Genomic DNA, 17,544 nt, shown 5'->3' on the forward strand with positions numbered 1-17,544 from the left:
AAATGAGATGGCGGGGGGGGGTGGTCAATAAAAGTCAAAGAAATAGTATCCAAAGAGAAGAAGCTTTTTTTTTTTTCCAACAATTGTGTTAGTTATCACTGTGTAACAAATTACCCCAAAACCTAAAAGCTTAAAACATTTGTTATTTCACAGTGAGTCAGGCATCTGGGCATCACTTAGCCGAGCACTGTGGCCCAGGTTCTTTCTCTAATACAGCCAGGGTTATAACCATCTCAAGGCTCAACTAGGAAAGGATCCACTTCCAAGCTTGCTCTTGTGGTTTTTGGTAGAATTCCATTCCTCACTGACCATTGGCTACCCTTAGCTCCTTGTCATGTAAACCTCCCAAGAGCAGGGCACCTGGGTGGCTCAGTGGGTTAAGCCGCTGCCTTCGGCTCGGGTCATGATCTCAGAGTCCTGGGATCGAGTCCTGCATCAGGCTTTCTGCTCAGCAGGGAGCCTGCTTCCCTCCCTCCCTCTCTCTCTCTCTCTCTCTCTCTCTGCCTGCCTCTCTGTCTACTTGTGATATCTCTCCATCAAATAAAAATAAATAAAAATCTTTAATAAAAAATTAAAAAAAAAACCTCCCAAGAGCAATAGGCATCAACAGAACAAGTGAGAGAGAACAAAACAAGACGGCTCTCAGTTTTGTTTTATTTTAAAGCTTTACTTATGTATTTCAAAGAGGGAGAGTATGCACAAGCTCCTGAGCAGGGGGAGAGACAGAGGGAGAGGGGAGGTAGCCTCCCTACTAAATGCAGAACCCTATTCAGGGCTGGATTCCACCACCCAGAGATCATGACCTGAGCTCCTGAGCTCCTGAACTGAAACCAAGAGTGAGATGCTCAACCAATTACACGACCAGGTGCCCCCAATATCACAGTTTTTTATAGCTTCATCTTATCCATTCCTTTTGTCATGCTCCATTGATTAGATGCAAACCGCTGGTCCAGCACACTTTCAAAAGGAAGGTATTCCACTTAGGTGTGACTATCAGGAGGCATAGATCAATGGGGCCATTTTAGAAGGCTTAACAACCAATAAATAAATTAACTGTCACTTACTGAACACTTATACTGAAACAGGGCAGAGAGTAGAATCAAGCAATGCAACTTTGGAAACAGACCTTTCTTTCAAAAAGAGTTTCATTCTAGGTGGGAGATAAGATATACAGTGATTAAAAGAAAAACAACAACCACTCTAAGGCAAGAAAAAAAAAAAACACCACAAAAAGCAAAACCAAAAAAACCCTGAGATAGCTATCATCAAAGGAAAAAAGCAATACATTAAATTTCACAAAAATACAAAATCGTAGGGGCACCTGGGTGGCTCAGTCAGTTAAGTGTCTGCCTTCAGCTTAGGTCATGAACCCAGGGTCCTATGATTGAGCCCTGCATCTGGCTCCCTGCTCAGGGGGAGCCTGCTTCACTCTCTCCCTCTGCTGCTCCTCCTGCTTGTGCTCACTCTCTCACACACTCTCTCTGTCTCTCTCTGTCAGATAAACAAATAAAATCCTTTAAAAAAATATAAGATCCTATGCCTCAAACATCATATACAATAATAAAATAAAACAATCCACTAAGGAAGGGTTTTGCAACATATAAAACAAAGAGTCAATATCGTTAGTAAAGAATTCTTATAAATCAATGGGACAGTTGTAATGCACAATAGAAAACCTAGCCCAGAACATAAAAACTCAATATACCAAAGAATTACAAATTATCTGTAAATGCATGAAAAATTATTCCACCTCATTAGTAACCAAAATAATGTCTATTACACTGACAAAGTTACAAAGAGTAATGACCTGCAATATTGTAATATATACAGAGAAGGTAAACTTCTCTTACCCTACTGGTACAAAGGTAGATGTGTTTAATTTTTCTGGGAGGCTAACATGAAACAAACCCTGAAAAAATGGACAGGTACAGACTTCCCACTAAAGTAACAGTGATACCAGACATGAAAGCACTTGTACCTTTAGGGAACAGGAAGTGCAAAATGGGATGGAGATATCTGGGGATTAAAACTGGAAGGTGAGTTTGTGCCAAATCATCGAGAGCTTGGACAACAGATCATGGTGTCTGAGTGGTGTTCAACTGGTAGTGGGAAGTCACTGGAAGTTTTTAAGTGGGAGAGTCATGTGATATAAGAAGAGTTCTAAGCCCAGTTGGAGACATCAATGAGACAGGAATCTAGAGATAGAATTGGACAGACTCATCTCTCTCTCCACAGGATCTCTGCTCCTCCCCCTCTGGCTTCACTGTCCAGTAGATCCAATAGATAGCCCTTCTTACTGAATGGAAACTTGGGTGACTAGCTCTAGCCTTTTAGACTCTTTTGATCTCAGACATCTGAAGCCTATCAACATGAGCCAGAGGGAGAGAGATATCGCCTCCCATCAGGCATGGAACCGGACACACACCACAAAGGGCAGCAATGGAAGTACATAATCCAGGGCGTGTCACTTAGGATTTCTAGGGTTGCAAGCGACAGAAGTTTGCTTGAGTTAGCTCAAGCAAAAGTAGAAAAGGAATTAATTGTAATTCTTGATGAAGTAAGGCTGGACTGCAACTGGGCTCAGAAATAAACTAGAATCAAGGACTTGAATATTGTAAAGTTTTCTGTCTCATCTTTGCTTCTTTCTGGGCACATGCTTTCTTCCTTTTCTCTTTGCCTACTGGGTTCTTTGACTTCTCTAGGCTATATCACAGAATAGTCAGCTCGGCCAGCTCGAATGCTTGTATATAAAACAAGCTGGAGAATTACAAAAGCTCTGTCTCTCTCAGCCCCAATATCAGTGTCTGGGGAAGGACTCTGATGGGTTCCGCTCAGGTAAGCTCCTCTGTTGGACAAATCAACTCAGCCGAGGGGCGACATCACGTTCAACAATCATGGCTGTCAGAAGTAATCCCTTAACCAAGTGGACTGGGGTGGGGGTGGGTGAATGGGCAGGTCCCAGGAAGGGGGAAGCACTGGAAAAACACCATGGTGTTCGTTTCAACGGAACTTGGAGAGTAACAGAGGCTATGAGAGAGACGCCATCTTGCCCCTACAGAATTCTTCCCCAAATTATTGCTGATACAGCAGTATTCAATACTGTATGCCCTCCATAATATCCTTCATTTCAGATTCAATTCTACCAGCCAAACATCCCCACTTTCTGTTCCTCTCTGACCACTTCTCTCTCACTCTCTCTCTCTCTCTCTCACACACACACACACACACACACACACTTGCACACTCGCAGAGACAGAGAGAGACTACCTAATGACAGTCAGTAAAATCCAGAGCTAACAGAGTCCTGAGATGGCCAACAGTAAACCTGCCACCATCAGCCTCTGCTTTGGGAAGCCAGCTGACTCACTTGGTCCAGCAGCCCTGTAGACAGCTTATAGGTGGCTCTATTTTGTCCTTAAATGACCCATTTCCTTTTGAGAGAAGATAAACTGAACTAAAAAGAATTAACTGGATAAGATGCTTTAAACTGACCCAGAAAAGATATGAATTTGACAGAATACTTAAAAAACCCAACCCTGAAAACACTTAGTGAATCTTCCAGGCTCTGCCAGTATAAACACATAGTTGTGAACAGGGTGACAGCTTGAACCCATTTGGTAAATGATTCCCCACCCCCATTTGAAGGACTTTTACTCCTACAATACACATGCTGGCAATTCAGCCTTTGAATCCTGATTAATGAAAATGAATTGAGTTTATGTTGCTTCTTTGTCCACTTTTACGGGCATTCATCTGTCCACCTCAGCAAAATACTAGCATTCAAAATGTGAACTCTAGGGCCCATTTTATTTTATTTAACCCATACTATAAGCACTCAGTTATATATATGTATATTTATATTAATACACACACATGTACATATTACATATATGCGATGGAGATCTTTGTTACAGTGTTTTGAAAAAATTATTCATTGACTCCTTTATTCCATAGCTATCCACAGGCATTCATTCACTCCACAAGTATTTATACAGATACTGTTCTGGGTGCTGGGGATGCAACAGTGACAGGATAGACAGAATCCAAGCCCTCATCATCCTACCTCCTACTGGAAGAGGTAGACAAACAAATAATAAGTATGTGCCATGATACGTCACACAGTAATACAAGCACTGAACAAAAGTAAAGAAGGGTAAAATGCTAATGAGGAATGGTGGTTTCTATTCCAGTTCAGGCAATAAGGAGTCACAAGAAATTTGGAGATGTTTCAATCCTTAAGTTCTTTTTTTTTTTTTAAGATTTTATTTATTTATTTGACAGAGAGAGAGTTCATAAGTAGGCAGAGAGGCAGGCAGAGAGAGAAGAGGAAGCAGGCTCCCCGCTGAGCAGAGAGCCCAATGTGGGGCTCGATCCCAGGACCCTGAGATCATGACCTGAGCCGAAGGCAGAGGCTTTAACCCACTGAGCCACCCAGGCGCCCCCAATCCTTAAACTCTTAACACAAGAAGAAACATAAGGGAAGACACACAAACAAATACACACACACACACACACACACACACACACACACACACACACACACACACAAAACGAAAGAATGTAGGGAAGGATTTAGAAACAGAGGGATGACACTAGTTAGCTACTGCTGAGTCACAAACTATTCCAAAAGGCAGTGGCCTAGAACAAGAACCATTTGTTATTTCTCAGCAGATTTGGGGGCCCTGGGCAGTTCTGCTAAGCTAGGCTGGGCCCTGCTGATGTCGGCTGGGCTCCCTCACATTTCAGGTGATCATCTGGTTGTCAGTGGGTTCTAAGATGCTCTTGGCTCTTCTCCAAATATCTCTCACGTCCTTCGAGGTGGAAGCCAGGCATGATGTCAGGGCAAGAGAGAGGTGTGAGAGTGAGCAAGCCCAACTGTGTATGGGGTTAGTGCAATTGTGCATGTACTTTCCAAGCCTCTGCTTGCCTCACATTCACTGACATCAGTCATATCAAACCACATGGCTGAGACAAGAGACACAGTGAGAGGTGACCACAAAGTCCTAGGACTAAGGGTGTAAATAAGGACTGAACTCTGTCCCGCTCAAATCCATATGTTGGAGTCCTAACCTCCAATATGACTGTATCTAGAGATAAAGGATCTTTAGGAAGGTAATTAAGTTAAACAAGGTCATAAGAGTGGGGTTCTAACCTGATAGGGTTACAATCTGATAGGACTGTGGCCTTCTAAGAAGAGGAAGGAAGAAATCCCTTTCTCCTTCTCTACCATGGGAGGACTCAGTGAGAAGATGGCCGTCGGAAGCCAGGAAGAAACCTCTCACCAGAACCTGACCCTGCCAGCACCTTGACCTTGGACTTCTCAGCCTCCAGAGCTGTGAGAAAATTGATTTCTCTTGTTTAGCCTCCCAGGCTCTGGTATTTTGTTATGGCTGCCTGAGCTCACTAGGACAGGTGTGGACACATAAAGGCCATTTACTACCACAAGAAGGGAAAAGGGAAGAAGATAGGCAGGGAGAAAGAGAAGTTTGCTTCTTTTAAAATGCGTGTAGTTGAAAAGAGGAACACATTTCCCTCTCCTTCAGAAAGTGGGTCGTGTGCTCTGTGACCATCTGCAACCCCCATCTGTAAGCAGAAGGCAGTGAGAAGGTGAAGAAGATTGGGACCAGGCAGAAAGGGACCAGGACTGCCTCACTTCATTCCAAAAACACTTAGAAATGGTTTGGGGATTTTCCATGCTTGGAACAAAGCAAAGTGTTGTGTGGAAGGTTTTCATTCCACCTGGACAGCTCTCATCACAGCCTATTCGCTTCCTATCTTCAGAATGTCAGGTAAGCCTTAGGAATACATTTAAAAATCAAAAGATGTCCTTCTACTTAATAGACTTTGAGGACAACTATAGGCATCCCTACTTTAAAATATAAATATGAGACACCTGGGTGGCTCTGTCAGTTAAGCTTCTGAGTTGGTTTCAGCTCAGGTCATGATCTCGAGGTCATGAGATCAAGCCCCGTGTTGGGTTCCATGCTAAGCTGGGAGTCTGTTGGAGAGTCTCTCCCTTTCCCTCTGCTCCTCCTGCTTATGGTCTCTCAGTCTCTGTCTAAAATAAATAAATAAATCTTTAAAAACATCTATATAAATGTAACATTGTTTTTAACTAGCAAGCCCACCTTAATATACCTTGGGTTGAGTTACTGCAAAAATCCTAATCAAAAGAGAATATTCATTCATTCGATAGGATTGATCACAAGATTCTGTCCTAGGAGCTCTAAGGCCTCCTCTAACTCAAAAATGCAATGTATCTTCTTGCTAGCCCAGGAGCTACTAAGAGAAGCATGATAAGCAAGACATGGTTCCTGTGTTCCAGTGGAGGAAGACAGACATGGAAAATAATCAACAGTGTGAATGTTGGGCTTGCCTTGGCACATTCGGAAGAGTGGACCTGTGGCATTTACAGACAAAAGCCATGTTCTTGTGGGAGGGATGTAGGGTCCCCCCAGGAGTTGGAGTGGACAGTCAAGCCACTTTCACTACACTGGAAGAGGGAGCCAAGTCTCAGGTAGGTGGGAGACAATGGTTCAGGTTCTCAAGAGCCCTCTCTGTTTGGAAGCTTGAAAAGGTGGTCCAGGGGTGGTGGGACCTCAGAGTGTAGGGCCGCATCACTGCAAACTCCTGTATATAACCCAAAGATGCCTTTCTCTGTTTTCAGGCATTAGGAGTGGGAGAAGGAAGTTGAAAGAGTGAGTATTGCTTCTCTTCCACCAGGAGGGCCAGCTCACCGTGGAATGAAGGCACATGCCTCAGTGACTCAGGGAAGATCCTTTCCTGGCTTCCTCACCTCTGGGCATTGGCAGAATGGCTTCCATAAATACTGGCTCTGTGGAGATCCCAGCATACCTGCCAGCCTGCTGGGACTCCCTGGCTCCAGAGGAAGATTGCTTCTGGTAGAAAATCTCTGTAGAGCAAAGAGAGATGTGTAAGGTGGAAAAGGCAGCTGAGGCTTGGGTTAAGTGCCCTAGAGGCAGAGCTTGAGATGGGCATCCCCGTGGAAGTGGTTCTTGGAGTGAGGGAAGCAGGGAGTGAGGCATAAGACAGCCTGGTCCCACCTGAGAGGCAAGGGGGTAGTGTTGTCCCTGCAAACTGTCCCACCTGGAGGCAAGGGGGTAGTGTTGTCTACCCTTGTGTCAGTCACTAGCTGTGTGCTGTCCCCTCCGGGCAGGGAACTGTTCACAGCTAACACTCCTGGAGGCTGGGGAGGGCAGCACAGCTAGTGAGAGGGTCTGGGTGGGGCACAGTGGTGTCTACAATGTGGGGACATACTCAGCAGAGAGAAGGACCTACATGTGTAAAGAGCACGTTGTGTTTGGAGATCAGTCCTCCTTGTGTGTAAATATGACAGCATGAGTTAATACTCCATCAAGTCATGCAGATGAAAGTACAGGCCTCCTGTAAGGTGCCAGTGAAATGTCCCATATCCATTGTTCTCACAGGCTTGATGTGAAGGCCACGTGAGGCCCAACAGACAAGATGTTACTCCAGAAACTCTAAGAGCTCTATGCATATGTCAATAATTTAAGAAACACTTAACAAGCATTAGGATTGTGTCCTTTAGGCCAGGCACTGTGCTAGACAGTAGGGATACAGCAGGGATACAGAGCTTATGATTTAGTGCAGGAAGCAGATATCACAGACCTACAAACACCTACTGAATTGCAACAGTGGCAGATACTTTGGAAAGGAAAGTGCAGGATGCATGGTGGTATGGGTTGGAGGACTGAGGTGATTAGGGAAGGGTTCGCTGAGCAAATGCCATTTAAACTAAGAGAATAAGGAATAAAATGTGTGAAAAATGTGAGGGTGAGGATACTGGTGGTTTTCAGGGGAAAAAAAGAAACTTGTGGGTCTGGAGCAGACAGACAAACAATGGGCCAGATAGTTCAAGGATCAGAGGTTGAACCACGGAGATTTGATTTTCAGAATTAGATCAATAGGCAGGTCTACCCGTAGATGGGTTGATCCATAGATGTATAGAGAGAGGATGGATAGATACAGAATAGACCCTCTCTATCATCTATCTACCTATCATCTATCTATCTGCTAATGCTGTCATACACAGAGATTTGTGATTCATTTCCTTCCACTTACCCCCTTCTATTTATTTTTTTCTCTTTTAAAATAGGCTCCATGCTGGCTATGGAGCCCAGTGAGGGGCTTCAACTCATGACCCTGAGAACAAGACCTGAGCTGAGATCAAGAGTTGGATGCTTAACTGGTTGAGCCACATAGGCACCCTCTCCTAGCTCCTTCTAGATGTTTTCAGACACATGTTTTCAATAGATACTAACATCTGTTACAAATTGTCACCATCAGAGCACTTGATTTCAGGTAAGATATATTTATTTACCACTTACCCACATCATTATATCCACTAAATTCTTTATCTAAAATGTCTTTCCTATATATCCCTTCCTTTTAACAATCATCCCAGACTAAGCCATTATGTCATCACACCAAAATTATTGCAGTAGCTTCTTCACTAACCATTCTGGCCCCGCTCTCACATTTTTTCTTCCAATAGCCACTCTAAAACGTAATTCCACTTTTATTAGTCCATAAACTATAGCCAATGTGGTAAAGCAACAAACAGAAATGAGAGGCACAGGTGTAGAAAAATTGGAGGTAAAATTATACATAATTGGAGGAAAGATGATTATTCACCCCTCCCCCTTACGTATTTCACTACATAATTGCAGGAAAGAGGACTATTTAGTTATAAGAGTTAGCTAAAAAGCTAATAGACCTAGTATAAGAATTCAATAAAGTAGCCGGATGAAAAACAAATATATGAAATCACCCTTTTTCTATTCATCAGAAATATTCAGTTCCATAAGGGAGATGAAATGCCAGTTGATGAGAACTCAGGGTTTCCTGTACAGGTGGAGAGAAATGGACACTTTCCTCCAGCAGACAGTAAGGAGAGTAAGACCCAGGCTCTGGAACTGCATGGCATGGATTTCTATCTTAACTCCACTTTGTCCTAGCTGAGTGACTTTGGGCTACCTAATCTCTCTGTGCCTCAATTTCCTCATCTGTAAAATGGGGATGATACTCGTGTTACTTCAAAGGTTATTATGTAGATTAATGATATAATGAGATATCTATTATGAAGATAATGAAATAATGATATATTATTATTTTTTAATTATTAACTCTCAGCCACACTTTATCACCTGCCCTGAAATTTTGCATTAAGCCCCGAGTCCAACAAATTCTTCCACGAAAACAATTCAAGTATCTCTTAACCTTCATCCCTTTGATTAATGTAGATGTTCAGCGCAAGTCCAAGACTCAGGCACTGTTCTAGTTCTCCATCATTATTACTGCTCCCTCCTTAGTTAAGGGAATTCTCTCCAAAAGCAAGGAAAGCACGTACGGATATGACTCAGTATTCAGTACGGACAAAATTTTATTATCTTAAATTCTAAGGTGGGGCACCTTTATGGCTCAGTCAGTTAAGCATCTGCCTTTGGCTCAGGTTATGATCCTGGGGTCCTGGGATCAAGCCCTGCGTTGGGCTCCCTGCTCAGCAGGGATTTTGCTTCTCCCTCTCTCTCCTGCTTGGCCTGCTTGTGCTCTCACTCTCTCTCACTCACTCTCCCCTCAAATAAATAAAAAAAATCTTTAAAATAATTCTAAGAAAGTTTAGCTCTTTGGAACTAATCTCAAACACCTTCAATTAGAAGAGGATACTTACATTACCAAAATTTCCACTTGAATGTAATTCTAAGTCCAAAAGAATTACCTCTGCAAGTAAATGACTCATTTTAATGACAGAAGTTGTTTGGTTTTTATCCTCTTAATTATCAAGGTTTCAAAAAATGTTAGGATCCAGGTCTCAGCTTGGATGTGCCAGATACAGATGTGCACTACCTTCATATGCCAAAGGCTTTAAAATAATGTAATGGCTGCATCTGGATAGTTTTGTCTTTAGAATCTAAAGATGACAAGGCATAGAAGTGATCTCTATTTGGAGGCAATAGAACATACAATAGGGACCTCAAGCTAAAGATGAATAAAACAGATTACCTAAAGTTATTTTACTGTTTTTCTTTATTTCCCCTTTGTTACCCTGGGCTCTCAATAATCTTTAAAGAAATCTCCTAGCCTATTTTCAGCTGCGCCAAATGGATTTAAGGAAGAGCTGTATGTTCCGTGTCCTCATATTTGGGCTGAACCCTAAAAATGAAAGCAGAGACCCCTGAGCCCAGCCTATAGGTGGTAGGAGCAATTAGTGAGCGAGCCCCCAGAGAGAAGTGAATCTCGGAGTAGGAATGAGAGCTTTGAGGTCCAGCCAACACTCCTCTCTTGGTGATTCCTCCCCCACAGTAGCCTTGAAGAATCTGGGCTAGATTTTATTAGGCTAGCCATCTGGTTTCTTTCAGCATAAACCTAAATAATGTTATTGCAAGGGGGGATGTTATAGCATGTATCAGTAACCACCGGGAGTTACAGTTAGTGTTATGAGAATTCAAAAAAAGAGAAAAACCATTTTTAGTTGTCAAGAAGTCAGACAAGACTTCAGAGGAAGTGACACTTGAGTAAAATAGTGGCTTAAACACACAAGGATTTATATTCTTCATAAGAAGGCAATCCAGGACTGATTTGGCAGCTCCAGGATATGACAAAGAACTATGTCATCAAAGCAAAAATTTTTCAAAGCAAAAAAAATGCTTCTACTATGCCATCCTCACCATGTAACTTCCACACGCAAGACTGCCTCATAGACCAAGATGACTCGTAGTGCACCAGCCATCAACACCATGTTCTAGTCAACAAGAAAAGGCAAAGGGTCACAATTGTGAATGAACTGCTCTCTTACAGCAGCTTTCCTCAAACAGAAGCAACATTTCTACTTACAACTCATTGACCAGAACTCATTCACATGACCACACCTAGCTGCTATAATCTTTTAGCTAGGTGCACTGCTGCACCAAATAATGCCGGGATTCTGTGCCTGACAAGCAAGGGTGAAGTGGTTATTAAATCACAACTAGTCCCTGGCACTGGTTGTGAAATTTTGACAATTTCTAATAAAAGTAATGATATCAATCAAAACACTCCAAAGAGAATCACTTCATCAGCAGTGTATAAAATGGATTGGGTGGGAATTTCACTCCCAGGTCAGTAGCCATGAGGAGCTGGGTGGATCCATTCCCCAGCAAAAAAACACAAAGCTCTTAGAAACTACTTTTTATTTATTTAAGACTTTTAAATTCATTTTGACAGAGAGAGAGAGCACAAATAGGCAGAGTAACAGGCAGAAGGAGAGGGAGAAGCAGACATCCACTGAGCAGGGAGCCCAATGTGGGGCCCAATCCCAGGACCCTGGGATCATGACCTGAGCTGAAGGCAGACGCTTAACGACTAAGCCACCCAGACACCCCTGGAAACTATTATTTTAAAACAGCCTTTTGAAGCCCATGGAAATTGTCCTATGGGTATACAACTCATAAAGAAACATTTATTCAAGGAAATCTATTAAACTTCATAAGACCAGTGAGTGTGTATGGCATTTGAGTCGCAACTCCCTACCTCTCACTCTCTACCCCATCTCAGCTTAATGGAAGACCCACTCCAAGGAGGTATGGTCAATGAGACAGGGCTCCCTTTCCCTTCACCTCTCAGTCAGTGGTTACCATATCCCACTAGGAGAGGTATGCCATCAGCATTTCTCATCCCCTCCCACTTCAAGTTAAAGAGGCTCTTTAACTCTCCTTTCTTCTTTCATCCATAGAATGGAGGTTTTCTAACATGCCTAACAAACCAAGAACACTGGGGTCTCAATCATCCCCAAAAGAGCTTGCTCACTTTAGGGTGGAGGCTAAGCCAAGAAGATTAGAGGCCACCACACCAGCCAGTGCTCAGAGTAATGGCTCAGAGAATTTGCCCAAGGGGAAAGGCAGTCCATAAGAAAAGAGAGGTCAAGCAGCGCCTGGGTGGCTCAGTTGGTTAAGGATCTGCTTGGGCTCAGGTAATGATCACAGCATCCTAGGATCAAGTCCGCATCCTGCTCCCCACTTAGGACCCCACTTGTCCCTTTGCTCCTCCCCCCACTCATGCTCTCTCTCAAATAAATAGTCTTTTAGAAAAAAAAGGAACTGATTATTTTAAACAGAGTGTGCAGTAGTTCAAGCTTAAGGGTGCTCTAGAAAACAACAGCTCTTTTTAATTAAGAGCAATAAGCCTAAACCATAGGCTAGCTAGTTCACCAGAGAGAATTAGGGAAAGAGACGGCTAAAAACAGCCCACCTGGGGTCAGAACAAACCTCAATGACTGGCCTAAAACACTAGCCTTGGGAGGATTCCGAGGAGAGGATAGAGAAGGAAGTATCGGAACCCTTTCTCCCCACCTAGACAACAACTGCAGTAGCAGAAACAGTCTAGTGTAACTACTTTGGAATTGCAGTAATTTCAGTCAATTTCAATGCTTAGCACAATAGCAGTTACCCCATCTCCCACCCCCAGCCCCATGGCGGGCAGCTGCGCACATGTTCCCGGAGCAGCTCACATACTGCTTGCAAAAGCCAGGGTTGGCAAAATGGACACTGCCCTCCAAATATCAGAGATCTGTTCTCTGATAACTGATTACTGCTTCTGATCACAGATGTACAGACAAAGAGTTGGGGGTCATTGTTGTCATAATTCCCTACATTGTTGTAAGCCCCTCCCTCTCTGGCTGAAGTGACTGCTAGGTGATTTAAAGGACCAGTGATTTTTCTCCTTTTCACTTTTCAGTTTTTCTCATTTACATCAAAAGCAAACTCATATATGGGGGAAATTAGAAAGGCACTGTGCATGGCCAGGGAAAAGCATGGCCTCAGAAAAGACCTGAGAAGAACTGAAGCTCACACCTCAGCCTGATCTTCAGCACAGAGACAGCTGACAAAGGCTAAAAAACAAAAACAAAAATAAAACCCACCAAACCCTGGGAAGGGAGAAGAATCTGAGTTCCAGACTTACTACATTATCATTATTATTTTTTTAAATATTCTTTATACCCAACATGGGGCTTGACCTTACAACCTGAGATCAAGAGTCGCATGCTCTTCCAACTGAGCCAGTTAGGCACCCAGACTTACTATATTATTAAATTTAAATGTCTAGTTTTCAATAAGAACAACTACAACAAATCACAGTGCATACAAAAATAAGAAAGTATGGGGGGCACCTGGGTGACTCAGGGGGTTGAAGCCGCTGCCTTTGGCTCGAGTCATGGTCTCAGGGTCCTGGAATCGAGCCCTGCATCAGGCTTTCTGCACGGTGGGGAACCTGCTTCCTCCTCTCTCTCTCTGCCTTCCTCTCTGCCTACTTGCGATCTCTATCTGTCAAGTAAATAAGTGGAATCTTTAAAATAATAAATAAATAAATAAACAAACAAACAAACAAACAAATAAATAAATAAATAAACAAATAAGAAAGTATGGTCCATTCAAAGGGAAAATATAAACCAACAGAAATTGCTCCTAAAAAGTCATATCTATTAGAAAAAGACTTTAAAATAACTGTCCTAAAGATGCTCAAAAAACTAAAAGAAGTTGTAGAGAAAGTCAAGAAAAACAACGTATGAACAAAATGGAAAACCTAAAAAGAAACCAAAAAGAAATTCACAATTCTGGAGCCGGAAAATCACAATAAATGACATGAAAACTTCATTAAGGGGATTCAAAGATAGATTTGGACAGGCCAAAGGAAAAATCAGCAAGCTCAAAGATAGGAAAATGGAAACTATTGAGTTTGAGATATAGAAAGAAAAAAGGGTTAAAAACAAACAAACAAACACTGAACAGTTTCTAAGGGAACCTAAGAACCAATATATACATTGCGGCAGTCTCAGATGGAGAAGATAAAGGGTAGAAAAAATTATTGAAGAAATAATGGCTGAAAATTTCCCAAATTTGATGAAATACATGAATATAAACATCCAAGAAGCTCAACAAGATACAGTAAATCAAACTGCCAAATGACAAAGATAAAGAGAGAGCACCAAGAAGGAAGTGACCTGTCACATACAAAGGATCCATGATAAGACTATAAGCAGATTTCTCACTAGAAGCTTTGGAGGCCAGCAGGCAGTAGCTGTTAGATGTGAAGTGTACAAGGAAAAAACCTATCAACGAAGAATCCTATATACAGCAAAACTGTCCTTCAAAAGTGAGGGAGAACTTAAGTTACCCCCAGATGAACAAAAGCTGAGGGAGTCTGTTGCCAACAGGTCTGCCCTGAAAGTAGTCCTACAGACTGAAATGAATGGATACTAGACAGCACCATGAAGCCATATGGAGAAATAAAGTTCTTGGTAAAGGTAAATACATGAGCAGTTATAAAAGCTACATTTATTGTCACAATGGTCACTCTACTTTTTGGTTTTCTACACAATTTAAGAGACTAATACATTTAAAAATATTATTAGTTTATATATTTGGACATACAGTGTATAAAGATATAATTTTGTAACATTAACAACTGAAAAAGGTAAGGGCTGAGCTGTTAAAGCAGCAGAGTTATTTTTTTTATTAGTTTCAGAGGTAGAATTCAGTGATTCATCAGTTACATATAACACCCAACACTCATTATATCAAGTGCTCTTCTTAATGCCCATCATCCTATTACTTCTTCTCCCAACCTTCCCTCCAGCAACCCTGTTTCCTAGAGTCTAGCATCTCTTATGGTTTGCCTCCCTCTCAATTTTCATCTTATTTTATTTTTCCTTCTCTTCCCCTATGTTCATCCATTTTGTTTCTTAAATTCTACATATGAGTGAAATCATATGGTATTTCTCTTTCTCTGACTGACTTACTTCACTTTGCATAATACCCTCTAGTTCTAGTCATGTTGTTGCAATTTGCAACAACCATTCTTTTTAATGGCTGAGTAATATTCCATTATACATACACACACCCCATCTTTGTTATCTATTCATCTGTCAATAGATATCTGGGCTCTTTCCATATTTTGGCTATTGTGGACATTGCCATAAACATTGGGATGCAGCTGCCCCTTTGAATCACTATGTTTGTATTCTTTGGAGAAATACCTAGTAGTGTAATTTCTGGGTTGTAGGTAGTTCTATTGTTAACTTTTTGAGGAATCAAGGCACAAAGTTTTTGTATGTTATTGAAATCAAGCTGATATAAATTCAAATTAAAGTGCTAGCACTTTAGAATGTCAATGCCATCACCATAGTAATCACAAAGAAAATAGCTAAAGAGTATACACAAAAGGAAATGAGAAAGGAACTTAAATGTTTCACTATGAAAAATAAACACCAAAGATGACAGTAATGCAGGATTTGAAGAATTAAAAGTTATGACATAATAAATAAATAAGTTATAAGACCTAAAGAAAAAATAGCAAAATGACAGAAGTTAACTCCCTCTTTATTAATAATTTGTTTAAATGTAGATGGATTTAACTCTCCAATCAAAAGGCAGAGATTGGCAAATAGGTTTCTATTTTTATTATTTATTTATTTATTTATTTATTTTAAAGTTTTATTCATTTCAGTAATCTCTACAACCATTGTGGGGCTCCAATTCACAACCCCAAGATTAAGAGTCACATGCTATTCTGACTCAGCCAGCTGGGTGTTCCAACAGCATGTGTTTTTAAAAAATGATCTAACTATGTACTATCTGTAAGAGAGTCACTTTAGATTCAAAGACACAAATAGATTGAAAGTGAAATGATGGAAATGGGAATTCCATGGACATAATAAACAAAAGATAGCAAGGGTGGTTATATTAATATCAAACAAAATAAACACTAAATCAGAAGAAGTTAGCAGAGACAAAGAAGGATATTATATGTAATAAAAGGTTCAATACATCATGAAGATATGAAAATTATAAACATATATAAACGTATATGTACTTATTAAGAGACCAGCAAAATATATGAGGCAGAAGTCAACAGAAAGTAAGGGAGAATTAGCTCTGTAATAACAGCTGGAGACTTTACTACCCTATTCTCAACAATGGACAGAATAACCAGACAGAAGATGAGTGTGGAAATAGATGTAAACCACATAACACACCAACTGGAGCTAAGAGGCACCTATTAAACTCTCAACCCAACAGAAGCAGACTACATTCTTCTCAAGTGCACATGACACATTTTTCAGGACAGACCACATGTTAGTTCACAAAGTCTCAATAGATTTTAAAAGATAGATAACATATAAAGTATCTTCTCTGATTAGGAAGGGATAAAGTTAGAAATCAGGAACAGAAGGAAAACTGGAAAATTCACAAATCTATGAAAATGAACAGTACACTCTTCAACGGCCAACAACAAGGGAAATTAGAAAATACTTCAATATGAATGAAATTGAAGATATAACATTCCAGACTTACTGGATGCAGCTAACACAGTGGTTAGAGGGAAATTTATACCCATAAATTTATACCCATAAATATACCAAGAAAGAATAAAGATCTTTAGTCAATATCCCAACATTCCACCTTAAGACACTGGAAAAAAAAATAATTAAAGATAGCAGAAGGAAGGAAATAATAAAGATTAGAGCAGAGATAAATGAAATAGAGAACAGAAGATAAGGGAGAGAATCAATCAAAAAATAAGAGAGAGGGCGCCTGGGTGGCTCAGTGGGTTAAGCCGCTGCCTTCGGCTCAGGTCATGATCTCAGGGTCCTGGGATCGAGTCCCGCATCGGGCTCTCTGCTCAGCAGGGAGCCTGCTTCCCTCTCTCTCTCTCTCTCTGCCTGCCTCTCTGCTTGCTTGTGATCTCTCTCTGTCAAATAAATAAATAAAATCTTTAAAAAAAAATAAGAGAGAGAATCAATCAAACCAATAGCTGGTTCTTCAAAAAGATCAACCAAAATGACAAAACTTTACCTAGATGGATCGAGAAAACCATAGAGAAGACTCAAAATACTAAAATCAGAAATGAAAGAAGAGATTTTGCTACAGATCTTAAAGAAGCAAAAAGAATATAAAGGAATACCAAGAATCGCATGTTAACAAACTAGATAACTTAGATGAAATGGACACATTTCGATAAAAACACAAACTACCTAATCTGACCCAAAAGGAATTTTATTTTTAAATATTTTTAAAGGTGTTTTTTTTTTTTTTTTAAGTCACCTCTACACCCAATGTGGGGCTTGAACTTACAAACCCAAGATCAAGAGTCGCCTGCTCCTGCAACTGAGCCAGCCAGGAGCCCCAAGAAGAAATTTTTAAAAATACCTTGCCCATCCACACAATGAAAAATTGTTCAGCAACTAAAAGAAATGAAGTACTCACCACTGAGGCAGTGCTGGCTGAGCATCTGCCATGATCCACGCTCTGAGAAATCATGGTGCTTAGGGAGGTCGCCCTCACAAACTGCCAGTCTCGGAGGGGAGGAGACAGCACTTCACACGCAAACCCGTGATCCACAGCAGGGGATGGTGATGAAAACTCCCGTGAGATAAAGCCCATGAAGAAAATAAGTCAGAGTGGTGGCGTAAAGGCAGTGGACTGCTCTGACTTCAAGGGGTGCTTGAAGAGCCGAGACTCCCATGCT

The sequence above is a fragment of the Lutra lutra genome, chromosome 3 (genome assembly GCF_902655055.1).
Source record: "Lutra lutra chromosome 3, mLutLut1.2, whole genome shotgun sequence".
In the NCBI taxonomy this organism is placed as follows: domain Eukaryota; kingdom Metazoa; phylum Chordata; class Mammalia; order Carnivora; family Mustelidae; genus Lutra; species Lutra lutra.